The sequence below is a fragment of the Anguilla anguilla genome, chromosome 16 (assembly GCF_013347855.1).
Source record: "Anguilla anguilla isolate fAngAng1 chromosome 16, fAngAng1.pri, whole genome shotgun sequence".
In the NCBI taxonomy this organism is placed as follows: domain Eukaryota; kingdom Metazoa; phylum Chordata; class Actinopteri; order Anguilliformes; family Anguillidae; genus Anguilla; species Anguilla anguilla.
The window spans coordinates 26,140,018-26,152,818 of record NC_049216.1 but is presented as its reverse complement, the minus strand read 5'-3'; the positions used below and the strand labels follow the sequence as shown (position 1 = coordinate 26,152,818).

At 43.5% G+C, this 12,801-nt stretch overlaps 1 protein-coding gene across 2 annotated transcripts in view; it reads right to left on the bottom strand.

Annotated features, from left to right (window-relative positions):
* csk (C-terminal Src kinase) overlaps positions 1-12,615 on the bottom strand; it is a 37,742-nt gene extending 25,127 nt beyond the window's left edge. For both annotated transcript variants that reach the window (XM_035396560.1, XM_035396562.1), the window contains exon 1: positions 12,001-12,615. The gene's annotated coding sequence lies outside the window, so the exon portion shown is untranslated. The remainder of the gene's footprint in view (positions 1-12,000) is intronic.
* Positions 12,616-12,801: the final 186 nt, after the last annotated feature.

The window sequence follows — 12,801 nt, the reverse complement described above, 5'->3', positions numbered from 1 at the left end:
GAGGATAGGCATCAGTGTTGGGAAAAGCGCCTCACTCCTGTGTCTCCCAAAGAGAACAGGCTGCACATCCCAGCATCCCACAGACTGAAAGGGACGACGGGAGAGGGAGTCGAGGGGTTAATTACGAGCCACCGCGGCGTTTGTCACCTTTCTCTTCTGACGGCTGCCATGTGCTGCCCCCCCCCCCCCCCCGAGGCATGCACGCCCACACCCTAACACTGAATAATTAATACCTAATGAGGCACTTACAGTAGAGCCACCGGCCAGGCAGCCTCCACCATCACACCAGCCTGGGAAGGAGAGGCGGAGATGGAGAGAGACCCGAAGGAAGCTTCTGCATTCTCTCTGAACGAACGATAAACCCCTCAGCCATGAAAAAGTCAGACCGAACAGTGAAACACCGTGCCTGTGCGTCACACAAAAACCTTTGAAGCGTGGGAATGGAGTGCAAAAATAGGATGTGAAAGGGTTTGTTAGGAGGCTGCAAATTTTCATATCAAAAAAAAAAAAACCCAAAATGCTGCATTACCTGCAATATGCAAATTATTCACACTTGCACAGCATCCTGTCGTCTTCTGCGAACCAAGCCTGGGCTTTAGCACAGCTATTATATGTTTAAATTTAACATTAAAATCCACTATCATGGGCTGGACATGACTTCTGCTTCTAAGGACAGACCTTCTACCCAAGGCTGACAGAGCTGCACACCAATTCAGCTTTGAGGCAAAACCTTAATTAGTGCAAACGCTTAGGTCTCTGCCGAGAGTTATGCATCAATGCGTCACAAGACTGATACACAAGGCCATTCTGCACGCCGGCAGAGAGGGCAGGAAGGGAAACCATACGCAAAGCTCAGCGCTACCGGCTGCAGGAACTAGTGCTGCAAGGAACTCTGTAAAAAAAAAAAAAAAAAAAAAAAAAAAAAAGATGTAATTAAGGTAGCAGAGCAGAGAGACACAGAGCTGACACTGCCATTGGGTCACAAAGAGAAGACGAGATGGCCAAAAACGCACAGACACCGAGGGAAAAGAGGCAATGAGCAGAGCCAAAATGGACTCCATGTGTGAAGGAGTACTCAGTAGCGGAAAGGCAGTAGTCGACATAAAGCCCATTAGTACTGTTACCATACAGGAAGACTCGTGCACAGCAAGCTTTCTTTTTTCCTTTTTAGATTTTTAAAAAATTGTAAATGAAGATGATATCAACCAGACTATTGTAAAAATTACTCACAACATACTGGAAAATAAATGGAGAGATTGAAAATGTAGAGATGAAATACGCAGAGATCATTTCTACAGATGCAGCACGCACGCACGCACACACGCACGCACGCACACGCAACCTTGCTTATTTGGCATTTTCTGAGAATTCGCTACATTGCAACAAGTGTTACCAGAATTTATGCACTAACTAGGCCAATAGACCAGACTGGAAAGCATGTTTCCTGCATATTCAGAAACCAGTACATCTGAGAGAATAGGTGGCTGGTTGCTCTGGACTGATGTGACCCTTAGCAGCAGTGTGTGATCTAGACGGTAAAGCAGAGCAGAGTTCTTAACCTGGCTCAAGCACCAGTCTCGGTCTCGTCCCGAATCCTGACCCTCCAAAGCGGGCTCCTGTTGGGCCTGGGCCTGGGCCGGGCCCTCCGACGGGACATCTGCTCCGATGCTGCGGCCCTGTCATTAGAACCATTACAGAACCAGCAGGGAGGGGGCGGGGCGGCCCACAGGACAGCGCCGAGCGTGCCACGGCCTCGTCCCGCTCGTCACGAAAGGCCCCAGATGTTCCCGCGGGGCCACGGGACAGGAAGCGCGGGACGACCCCCGCGGGGAGCCGCGGTATGAGAAACGCCGTAACGCGGGACGACCCCCGCGGGGAGCAGCGGTATGAGAAACGCCGTAACGCGGGACGACCCCCGCGGGGAGCATCGGTATGAGAAACGCGGTAACACGCATACGCCCCCCGAATGAGCTGCATGCAGGGCGCAAAGAAAACACACTGTGGGAAAGAGAGAGAGCTATTCCTGGCTTATTGTGACCCCAACAGCTGGATAACAACACAGCCAAAAGGTCTCTGCTTCCCTTGGAAGCTACTGCATCCTTAGCCTCACCTGAAATGGGACAGAACATATTAAAGCCAGTACAAGAGGCACATGCATACTGAACCTCTTCAGCAGCTTCTAATCTTAAAGAGGAAAAAAAATACAGAAGCCTGCAGCGTAAGACTACTCATACAGCATATACCGGTGGTGCTGTGGGGCTCATAAAAAGGCTCAGTATTTACGCTCAGCCATCGATAAGATAAGGGCAGTGTCCAACATGCTTGGATTTCAAATGCAACAGGGCACTCCGTCAGAGAAAGAAGCTGAACACGGTTCATGTCTTTGTGAATTCCCTGCTAATTCTTCGGAGCCAACATGCTGCAAGATCAGAGCGCATGGCTTTTTAATGCCTAATTTAGAGGGGCCTGTGAGAGAGAGAAAGCACATCACTGCTGAAATGCACAGTACAGAACAGCCCGAGAAAGGCTGCCAAAACAGCAGAGCTGCTGATGTTGCCAGGTACGCAAATAATTCTCCCGCTCAGGAGAACCGACATCTGAATGCACTCCTGAGGCAGCCAGGAGAGGCAGGCAGGCTCAGAGGGGGTTGGTGCAGAGGTGCAGTTAGCTCCTTCATTTACAGGGAGACTGGGGAAGGAGCGGAGCTTCAGAGGCATTATGGATGGGGGGGGGGGGGGGGGGTTTGGTGTGTCTGCAGGGGCTACATTAGCCAATTACCTGAGAGTGAGTGACAGTATGGAGAGGCAGAGCAGGGGCTGCTGGGAATACATGCTTATCCCACAGGCTTTGGCCTCAGTCCTAGCAGGAGCATCATCCAGTGGCAGTCTCCAGTGGTTAAGTGCATCATTAAAAAAACAGGAAATAAATGTTCCACCATCTAAACAAGTGCCCTTTTTAAAATATAGCCTATCAACTGAATTAAGTTAAGCAAACTTTTGTTGGAGCCCCTTCCCCTTCAGCCAATAGCCACTGGCCCTGACCTACAGCAGGTGACAGGACTGTTGTTTTATTTTTACAGAACAACATTGACCTCTCACTTAACATGCCTTCCGCAGAAAGGGAAAGAATGCACAGCCATGTTCTGTCATAAACAGCAGTGTTGTCAACACCACCCCCACTGTCACCATGTAGCACAAGCATTTTTATGAGTTATTGCATTATGCATAAAACATATTTGGGCTTATAGGCTACACAACAGCATATAGGGCTATATGCTTTTTAATGTCCACTTCACAATTTGACTGTTTAAAGCACAGAACATTAAAAATGCTTTTAAATTTTATGCACTGAACAGACCAAGGTTTACACTCTTACCCACCACGAAAGCAAAAATAATTTTTAAGTGCCATCAGTGACAAGCTATAGGCTAGGTCATACCATAACAAAGGATTCTTTTTGTGATCACCCATATGCAAAATGAAGGCAAATAATAACCATCTAAACCTCTAGGCTATATGTTACGTATCCAGGTTATCAATTATCCATGTCCAGCAGGCTTTCAGGGAAAGAGAGGGGAAACCGAAGGGAAAACCCCCATGATAAGGAGCAAATGGTTCAGCCCGGGTGGGAGATCGAGCTTACGCAAAGACAAACTCAGACACCAGCTCCATACTGGACTGTGCCACATCAGACTGATGACCAAAATTTCAGTTTTGTGAACTTAAGTTATCAATGACTCACAGTCTGTTTCATAGGATTTTAAAATAATGTAGGTAATCATTTCAGCAAAACACATTCTTGGATTTGAAGCAATAAAAATTAATGGTTATCATTTTGGAGCCCAATGCATTGCAGTTATCAGTTTTTTTAATGAACTTGTCATATATCAACATAAATGGTGTCTTGGATAAATTAACATCAATAATCTATTCAAGCTGACATGTACAAGTTCCAATTTTTTCACATGCTGACACATTGTATCCACTTTTCTGAACAGAATATTGTAGTTGGGATTTTTCAAATGATGAATATTGTTATTTATTTGATCTGATTTCTTGTTCAAAAGTAATTCCTTACGCATCTTAACCCCCCAGCAGTGGTGCTTGGATCTGGCACAGCTTGTGGTAGCCTAAGTTATCTTGTCATTATTTCCCAACAGCCTGGCGGCTTCATGACATCACCCAGAATATTTCTTCTGTGTAAGCAGTTTGACGGCCCTTTTGCAATGAGAGGTCAGTATAAAACAGCTGTGAAGGGAAAGAGATGATGTTATAGACAGTAGGGAGGAGGTTGGGTAATCTTTAACAAAAAAAGTTGAGCGTAAGTATTATGCTGACGTATCCACTGGCGTATTAACAAACTTTCATGAAGAGTTCTAAAAGTGTTTTTCTAAGAAGCAAAGCAACACACAGATAGCTTTTGACAGGCAGTGATGAATCCCACCCTTTAACAATTTCAAACATCTTATGAAGGTTCTTGTCCTCATGTTGACCCCTTCCTTAGTTCAACAGCAGTGAAAACCCACAAAACCTTCCATGGAGTGACCATACCATAAGAAAAAGGTAAACACTGCCCTATTTTTAGTATTTTCATAAAAGTAGTACACCATCTTATGAGCCAATTGTTTAACCCTGCAGTCATGAAATCGGAAGACAAAAACAACACTAATGTGTACTTAAGATGAAGACAACACAAGGGTTAAGATACAAAAGTAACCACACCAGTCTGGCCACTGGTACTGTAATCTGGGAACAGGAGACGACAAAGAAATGAGCAAGTAAATGACAAATACAGACCAACAGGGAAGCGGCCATCATGGGTCAGTTTGGCAAACTAGTGGACATCAATCTACTAAAAGGGGTCAGGGGGAGAACTAAATTTACTCAGGATAGGTGGAATAGGCAAGTACTGGCTGCATAACTGCAGCTTAATGTAGGCTACACGTTCACTTGAAACCCAGAACTAACATACCACAACATGGAGTCTGACAGCACATTATATGATAAGCACTGGCACATGTTTTGTTGAACCAGTGTTTAAGGTTGAATTTGGGGCACGTATGGTTATCATGAGCGGGAACTGCTCAGACCTCTGGTAACCACTACAGTTAGGCCTAGTATCATCAAAAGAATACTGATCCCAAATGAGTTTCTGTGTTTTTCACCAACTGGGTGGGATAAGATTATGGGGTAGTCTCCATTTTCAGATGCTCAATCTCTGACAAAGCATCTAGACAGCTTAGTTAACTTTTGTGACATAGATTTATTGTAATCCGATTGGTGGCACTTGATCACATTGACTGGAGCAGTTTATCGTTTCAAACACTTGCCCCAGAAATTTCATCCCCGCCCCTCCCCACAATTTGCACTTCCTCTTCTCCACACTTCAGCACATCTTGCTTCAGTGGTTTACAAAAGAGTCCCTGCAGCACGGACTTCCACATTACACTAAATGACATAGCGACTTCTGGTCAGCACTTCCCGATGGCTAAAATTGAACATGCATTATGTCCACTTTGTTAACATTGCATAAGTGAACTGGAAAGGGTATTTGGATACATTGCATATATTTTTATTATGAATCAGCAGTGCTTGGCAGGCTTGTTGGCTAACTTGCTAAGCAAGCTTGCTATCTATCTACCAAGGCAAGCTAACTAGCTTAAGTTATAGACAAATTCCTGCCGTAAAGCAGCTAGTATGTTAGCCAAGCAAGCTAGTTATTTAGCTTTAGATCTCCAAATGGATTCATCAGACGTATGAATGGTTTGTATGTTTGTATCATCAAAAGTATGAATTGGTTTATTATTGGCTTTGTTATAGCACATAAGCCGACCCAGTCACCAGTGCTTAAGACTGGCGAGTACTAGCCTGCTGCTGCCTGGTCCTGTCTGATGGAGGAAGTGACCTTATGTTTCCATTGTCTGCAATTTACCAGCTGCTCATTCCATCAAATCACCTTCCTTCTAATTAAATGTTAAAGCCCAAAATTTGAGTAACTGACCATAGGACCACTACAATGTTTTACACATCTTACTTCAATGAGAAATAACCATGGAATATCAGAGCCTAGCAATAGCTTCTTTCATTGACTAAAATGGCCATGTTGCCAAGGTGCCAATTGTATGGTAATTATGTACAAAGACGCTCGTCTAAAAAAAAAGAAAAGAAATAATAAATAAAAAACATTTTCCATTTGTTTATCATGACAAAAAGTCACATGAGCTATCAGAAAGGTGCTGCTGTAGGAAATATTAACATATGAAGCGGGTCAATTCACAATAGTTTTAGCTAGCTCTGTTACTGGAATTCTGGATATAGCCTACATATGAACATTAAAAGTATTCTGCAAAATACAACCCCTCCACGATGGTGCCCAAAGGAACTGCATTCTGTATTTGCCCCGTAAGTTAATATGCATTTGCTATACTGCAGCATCAAGGACCGTGAAGCATAGCATATGACAGGTGATTGGTACGAGTGCCTGGCATCAGTGACATATCTCTCTAAACCTCAAATATACAGTATGACTTTATACCTGGACAGCAAATTCAGCTTGCCTATGATTGTTAAAGCTTCAAGCATGCAGGAATTATACACAAATCGACTCAGTGGTATAAATATTGCAGTGTGTTTGAGCTATATAATAGCTCGCAAACACTTTGCTTAATTGCTTTTTCCAGAATCGCACCTAAACCTTAGTTTAATAAACAAAATACTATCAATAAAAATAACCACTCAGCAATTGGAAATTTTTGCTGTTGTGTTGTAAACATTCATTGAGGAGAGGTTTGACAGATAAAGATGATGAGTTCCCTGGGCTGTGGCAAGAACACAAGTGTTTATTTGATCCACTTACGGCTTGGAAAGCAATCAGTAACACGAAGTGGTAATATTCATAAAAATCAGAATTCATGTGGTATATCAGCACTGACAATTCTGAAGCAAGACATCACAGAAAACCATGGATATGGTGCACAAGGAGTTCTCTCACATTGAACAATTAAATGGTGTTGCCTACGGTGGAACATTAGGCAAGCAGCATTATAAATTCACAGGACAAAGCCTTTTTGCACAAGGAGTTATGGGGAATGAGATTTAAACTCAGTGTTCACACTTCAAAAGATGGTTCTGCTGACGGCAGGCCCTTATTCCAGGGTAATACATACACAAGACTCAAACGGCAATATGGATCGCACCCCAGACAACCGTACATCCTCTGCCAGTCAGGCCTCACCGTACTGTAATGGTCTGGCAGGCAATATTAATTCAGTTATGCTTGAATGCTTATTTTCTCTCTCTTCTTTCATTATGGCCTTCCTGTACTCTTTCAGTTCCAGAAAGAGAGGCACCCCAGTGCACTGGTGATCTTCTGCTTCCTGCTTCCTGTGCAGAGTTCTCATACTATTGTAGCAGCAGTGAACACTGCAGTTGTTTCTTCCATAGCTGCTTGCGGCCTATAGGCCTAAAACCCGTTCAGACTTTAAGGCCTTACAGCAGGCACACAATAACAGCTGGCTTGTAGCACAAAGTGGACAAGTGTCCACTCTCTCTCTCTCTCTCTCTCTCTCTCTCTCTCTCTCTCGAGGGGTCATTGCTGTAAATCAAGGCTTTCTTTTCTTATTAGGCCTATCTGAGACTGACAAAACCATTCTGCGCCAAGATTCTCAGCAGTGCGCATTTGATCTCTGACAAATCATTTCCTGTGTCTGAATCAGTCCCCCCCTCCAGAGGAGAGAGACAGAGAACCCTTAGTTTCAAGATATCTCCCAACATACACACCAACACAAGCTTGAGCACACACACACACGCACCAGCACACACACACACTTAATAGCCAACCCTCTGTCTTCTCGCTTATTCCTCTGCCAACCTTATTCCACAAAGAAATGAAGAATCAACTAAAATCCAAAACACAAAGAACAGCCCAGCGAGTTACTCTGCACAGGAGGAGGCGGGGCCAGTGCGTCTCAGAGAGCCCTGGCCCATCCCACACGTGGTGGCACCCGCCCAGGGACACACTCGAGAAACGGCCTGCTTGACCAGCCCATGCCCAGATGGACCAGGGCCACTTCATCAGGGCCCCAGACATCAACCACAATGCTTCCATTCTGCTGCACAGAACGAAGAGGGGAGAGAGAGAGAGAGAGAAAGAGAGAGAGAGAGAGAGAGAGAGAGAAGACTACGGCGGGCACAGTACTGTATTCCTCAAAACTGCTGCTGCTGCTGCTGCAGATGAACACAAGACTATCACAGCGAGGGCCAATTCCATTCCTCAGTGACAATTCCAACACCATCAGTCCAACCAAATCTGTTGCAATCATACCCATATGTTTCCAATTCATTTTAAGTACCAATTAATAATGAAGAAATAGACCAGCAAGAGGTGTGAATTCTTTCCAGACAACTTTAAAAGACTGGAAAAAACATTACTAAATGAAATATGAATAACATAAGGCCTAGGCCTATATGTACACATGTCTAACAACTCTGTCCATGTGTTTTTACAATAAATATTACATTACAATAAACAAAAACATAAATGTCATTCATGGGAAGCCGCACAATCGTGAGCTCCTCAAAACTAGTTGGATTCCTTTTTAAAAAAAATCAAAATTCTGACAGGTTTTTACAAGCGGATACATTTTGATAAGATATGCATTATGACTGATCACCACTTCACAGGTTAGGGCTGTATCAAGCATGCGATCAAGGTCACAGGTTCATGGTAAAGCAAAGACAGGCTAGTGGGGTTGAATCAAAAGCTGAAGTGGCAAGGGCCAAGAATAGCACAAGCGCACATCCTTTTAACAGGAACAGGAAAGACAATTATAGTGTACCTACGTTATCGACATGTTCGCTGCTCGGCAATGAGTCAACTCATTACAACACGGTGATATCAATGACGGCCACTAGAATTCCTTTGGGAATGTCCACCACCATACCAACTTCATGCTCATGCTCAAGTCAATAGTAATCAAAAAAGATTATTATTTTTTTTTTTAAAAAGAGAATAACATCATATATAACTTCATAATTTACATTCAAATCTCAATAATTACTTAAGGCACAACCTTGAAATTTGGTCTTGCTGCATAGCCAAACCCAGGAAATGCTACTGTTGAGTTTTGACAAAGAATTGCTTGATTATGCAGCTACTGAAAACAAGAACATGAAATATATGAATAATAATACAATTAGAAAGCAGCCTTTAGTCGGCTTCAGTGCCACAGCTTTTTCACTGAATAAGTGAATGCAGCTCACTGGGAAGGACCCGAGCCAAAACCAGCATATCTGACAGAACACCCGGGCTCAGGAGGCCTGGAAAGAGCCTGACACAGCAGCGCGCTCCCAGAGCACAGGGCACGTCCAGCCCTTCATACACAGTGCCAAACCAGCCCTGGCATGACTCAGGCTGGCTCAGGACAGATCCCACAACCTCCCAGTGCCAGGGTGGACTTAGGCTACACCAGAACTCCATGCAAGCTTTTAATTTACCTTACTGCAACATGCGCGCACACACACACACCCCCACACACTCAAAGGGTTTCTCTTGATTGGGGTTGGCAATTCCTTTCCTAGAGGGATGGAGTAGGCTATATGCAGGTTTTTGTCTCCACCAATTACCCTGGCTAAATTAGCTAACTGGTCATTTACACCAACACAGGTTCACTCCTAGATTCGAATCACAGTAAAAAATCTCATATATTAGCCTAACACAAGAACAGTCTTCGGCTGCCATTCATGCGCTTGCCAAGAAATGTAGCTAAAATGTCAGATGGCATAAATTAAGGCCAGAAGTTGGCATGAACACCGGAAACTGATACGGCCCTTGTTACCCACCTCTGCACTTGATGGTGAAAGTAAATATTGCATGGCACTCAATTAAGAACGTTGTGTGACCTCCACAGCTCTAGTGTTCTGCTTAAGGTAGCAGTAAAACTGGCACATGGCCGAATCAGCAGTGCTATAGCCGTTCCCAGGGAAGCTCTTTCCATAGCAGCCTATCAGAGTACACCAGCAGCGCTGTGTGTGTTCATTCAATGGATCAGCTGGTTGCTATAGTCTAATTGACTATATTCACGTTTAAATCCCTATTTGGCACTACTGATGGACCTTCAGGCAAGATACGTCCTCTGACAGAACATGCGACTCTACGAACAGTGCATGTGAAAGGCTCACTGGACAGGTTTCCCTTTCTGTAACACAATTTAATTATTTTACAATGTGCAGTGATGCCTAAATACTTGATGAATCCAGCCTGGGTGAGATCCAGCTGCTTGCTCTTCGCAGTTCACCTCAATGCAAGCAGATTTATTCTTTGGCAACAGGCTATTAGAAACAGAAACAGCACAACAAGAACACACATGTACCAATCTGATTTTCTAAATTCCTGCGAGGATAATAATGCCTACATCAAATACTTCCCTGTGAGGGCTCCGAGCGATCGTGTCAATGATTAACCAAAAGAAGAGCTGCAAATAGCAACAAGTAACTGTAACCCTGATTCATATAAAACACTGGAATTCCTCGACTGCATTCCTACTGTACACAACTGTGGAAAACATTTAAAAGAATATTCTGGCAAATAAGTCTGAAGAGCATTTTGCAGAACATTTATAGACACAAAACCAGGGTAAAGGAGAAAATATACAATGCCATTTGCAAATAGTTCTGATCATGGTCTAATAAGATATTAACCAGATGCATACACAGCATCTTTGAGCCACTTTGTCATCATCTCAAATACATCGGCTCAAAAAAAGAATGAATAACTCAACACTAGCCATGCATAACAGTAGTGGCCATTTGTGCATGAAAGACAATATTCGAGAGGATTATTGATGTGCAGAGGAACTAAAAAAATACAGCAAGACACAGGGAAATGTGAGCGTAATCATATCTGTTGACATACAACAGATAGGAGCAAATGATCTGTAGCCAGTGACTAAAGGAAATACCACACCAGATTAAATATCAGGCCATATTCAGGAATCATGCAAATTCAGCTGGAAGAAACCCTCTCTCACAATGCCAAGCCTATTTGGGTACATTTGCTATTCCTTGCATTCCCTATTTAACATGTACAAAATGGCGCACCTATTATGACACAAATTATTAAGAACAGAATTATGTTCTTTGTGTGAACGTCCTTTATTTTAAAAAACACACGCCACCTTTCAAAAGAACAACTGGAATGTAACTATCCTATACGTATACTGTAGGCTGCATGCAGGATTTACCAGTAGAGCCAACGCGCAGCGCTTCAAACATGTCAAGCGGCTTTGCTTAAGTAATGTCGGTAGCATTCCAGTTGAGCACCGGGGGAATGGGGACAAATAGACAAGAGTACGTTGCTACAATTAGTGGAGAGGAAGTTTTGTTGAGGACCTGGCTCATTCTCAAACCCTTTAAACCTAAAATAAATATCTCGGCTCGTGGCAACATTGGCGTTATCTATACATTCTCACACCGAGGACATAAGACTCATTTCCCCCACACGTAGTCTACAACGCTGATACACTGGATGTAATGTGACATTTTGTCAGCCAGCCACCCTGCCAATCTCACTCTCACAAGTATTTGGCAACAACTGCAAAACAGTCGTCCAGCGGAACTGACCCTGAAGCTTGCAGTTTAATAAGTTTTGATAGAGTACAGGAATGCTAACGATTTCTATTATACTATCATTCTAGCCACACCTCACCACTCCATATGTAATGATACATTACCCCATTAATCACAGCAGTCGTTAAACTTAATATTTAAATATGAATCCAAGTTAGAAAACCATTCATTGCCAAATTCAAATTATTTAAAGGTCTGAGAGGTCAACGAGCTGCTGAAGAAGAGGGGAACAATCATAGAAACTCATGTAGACTGCTGCCAACATCCATTCTAGACGTACAATGCAACACCCGTGCAGTTCGCCCAGTACTGATGCAGCAAGCAATAATTAATCCAGCACCAAGTGCTATGATAGATTGCCAGAGAGATATCTTACCTTGTTTTCACGAAATGATCTGCGTGCGATTCCTTGATGTTGCGTTGGAATGATGGGGGCAAAATAAGATACAGTTAGATTCCAAAGTGGATCTCCTCTCCAGCCTCAATTCGTCAGTGTTCCATCAATGGGCTGAACTGCTCTGCTCTCGCCAACACGGTCAATCGTTTGTAGCTAGCTGCAGCGTACGGATGTGGCTGACACTGGCTTGCTGGTTAGAAGACTAGAGTCCTGTTGCAACCACCGAAATAAGCTACTGAAAAACAAACAATTTTCTGACCGGAATTCCATACGATTAACAGACAAACTAGAATGTCTGTCTTGCTTTAAGTCTCAATCGATTCCAAGGTGATACGGTTATAACGTCAGTTGTAGAATGCGCTGATGAAAAAACAAAACAGTGCTGGTCTGCAGCAAACCGTGAGAGAAATTTAGGCAAATACTAAAATGAGATAAAAAGCGACAGTGAAGAAAGATGCCTGCTAAGTTGCGCATCCAATTTATAAGCGGCAAAAAAGCCACAATCAAAACTGAGGTCCGACCGTAAACTGCCTTGTGCGATTTTGCACAGGCCTTGCAAGGGAAGTGGTCCTCTACGTTTTTGATAACCGTACCACGCATGCGCTTCTTTGTGAACCACGCTCCACCACCGCCGCGCATAACAGAAATTAGAGCAGCACAAATCTAACACACTAGCGCCGCCCTGTGGATTAATTAAAAACGGCAAAGATCATTAGCTTTTATGTTGATTAGATGCGATAGACATAGACATAAAAAACTGCGTCGATGGAAATACTGTAG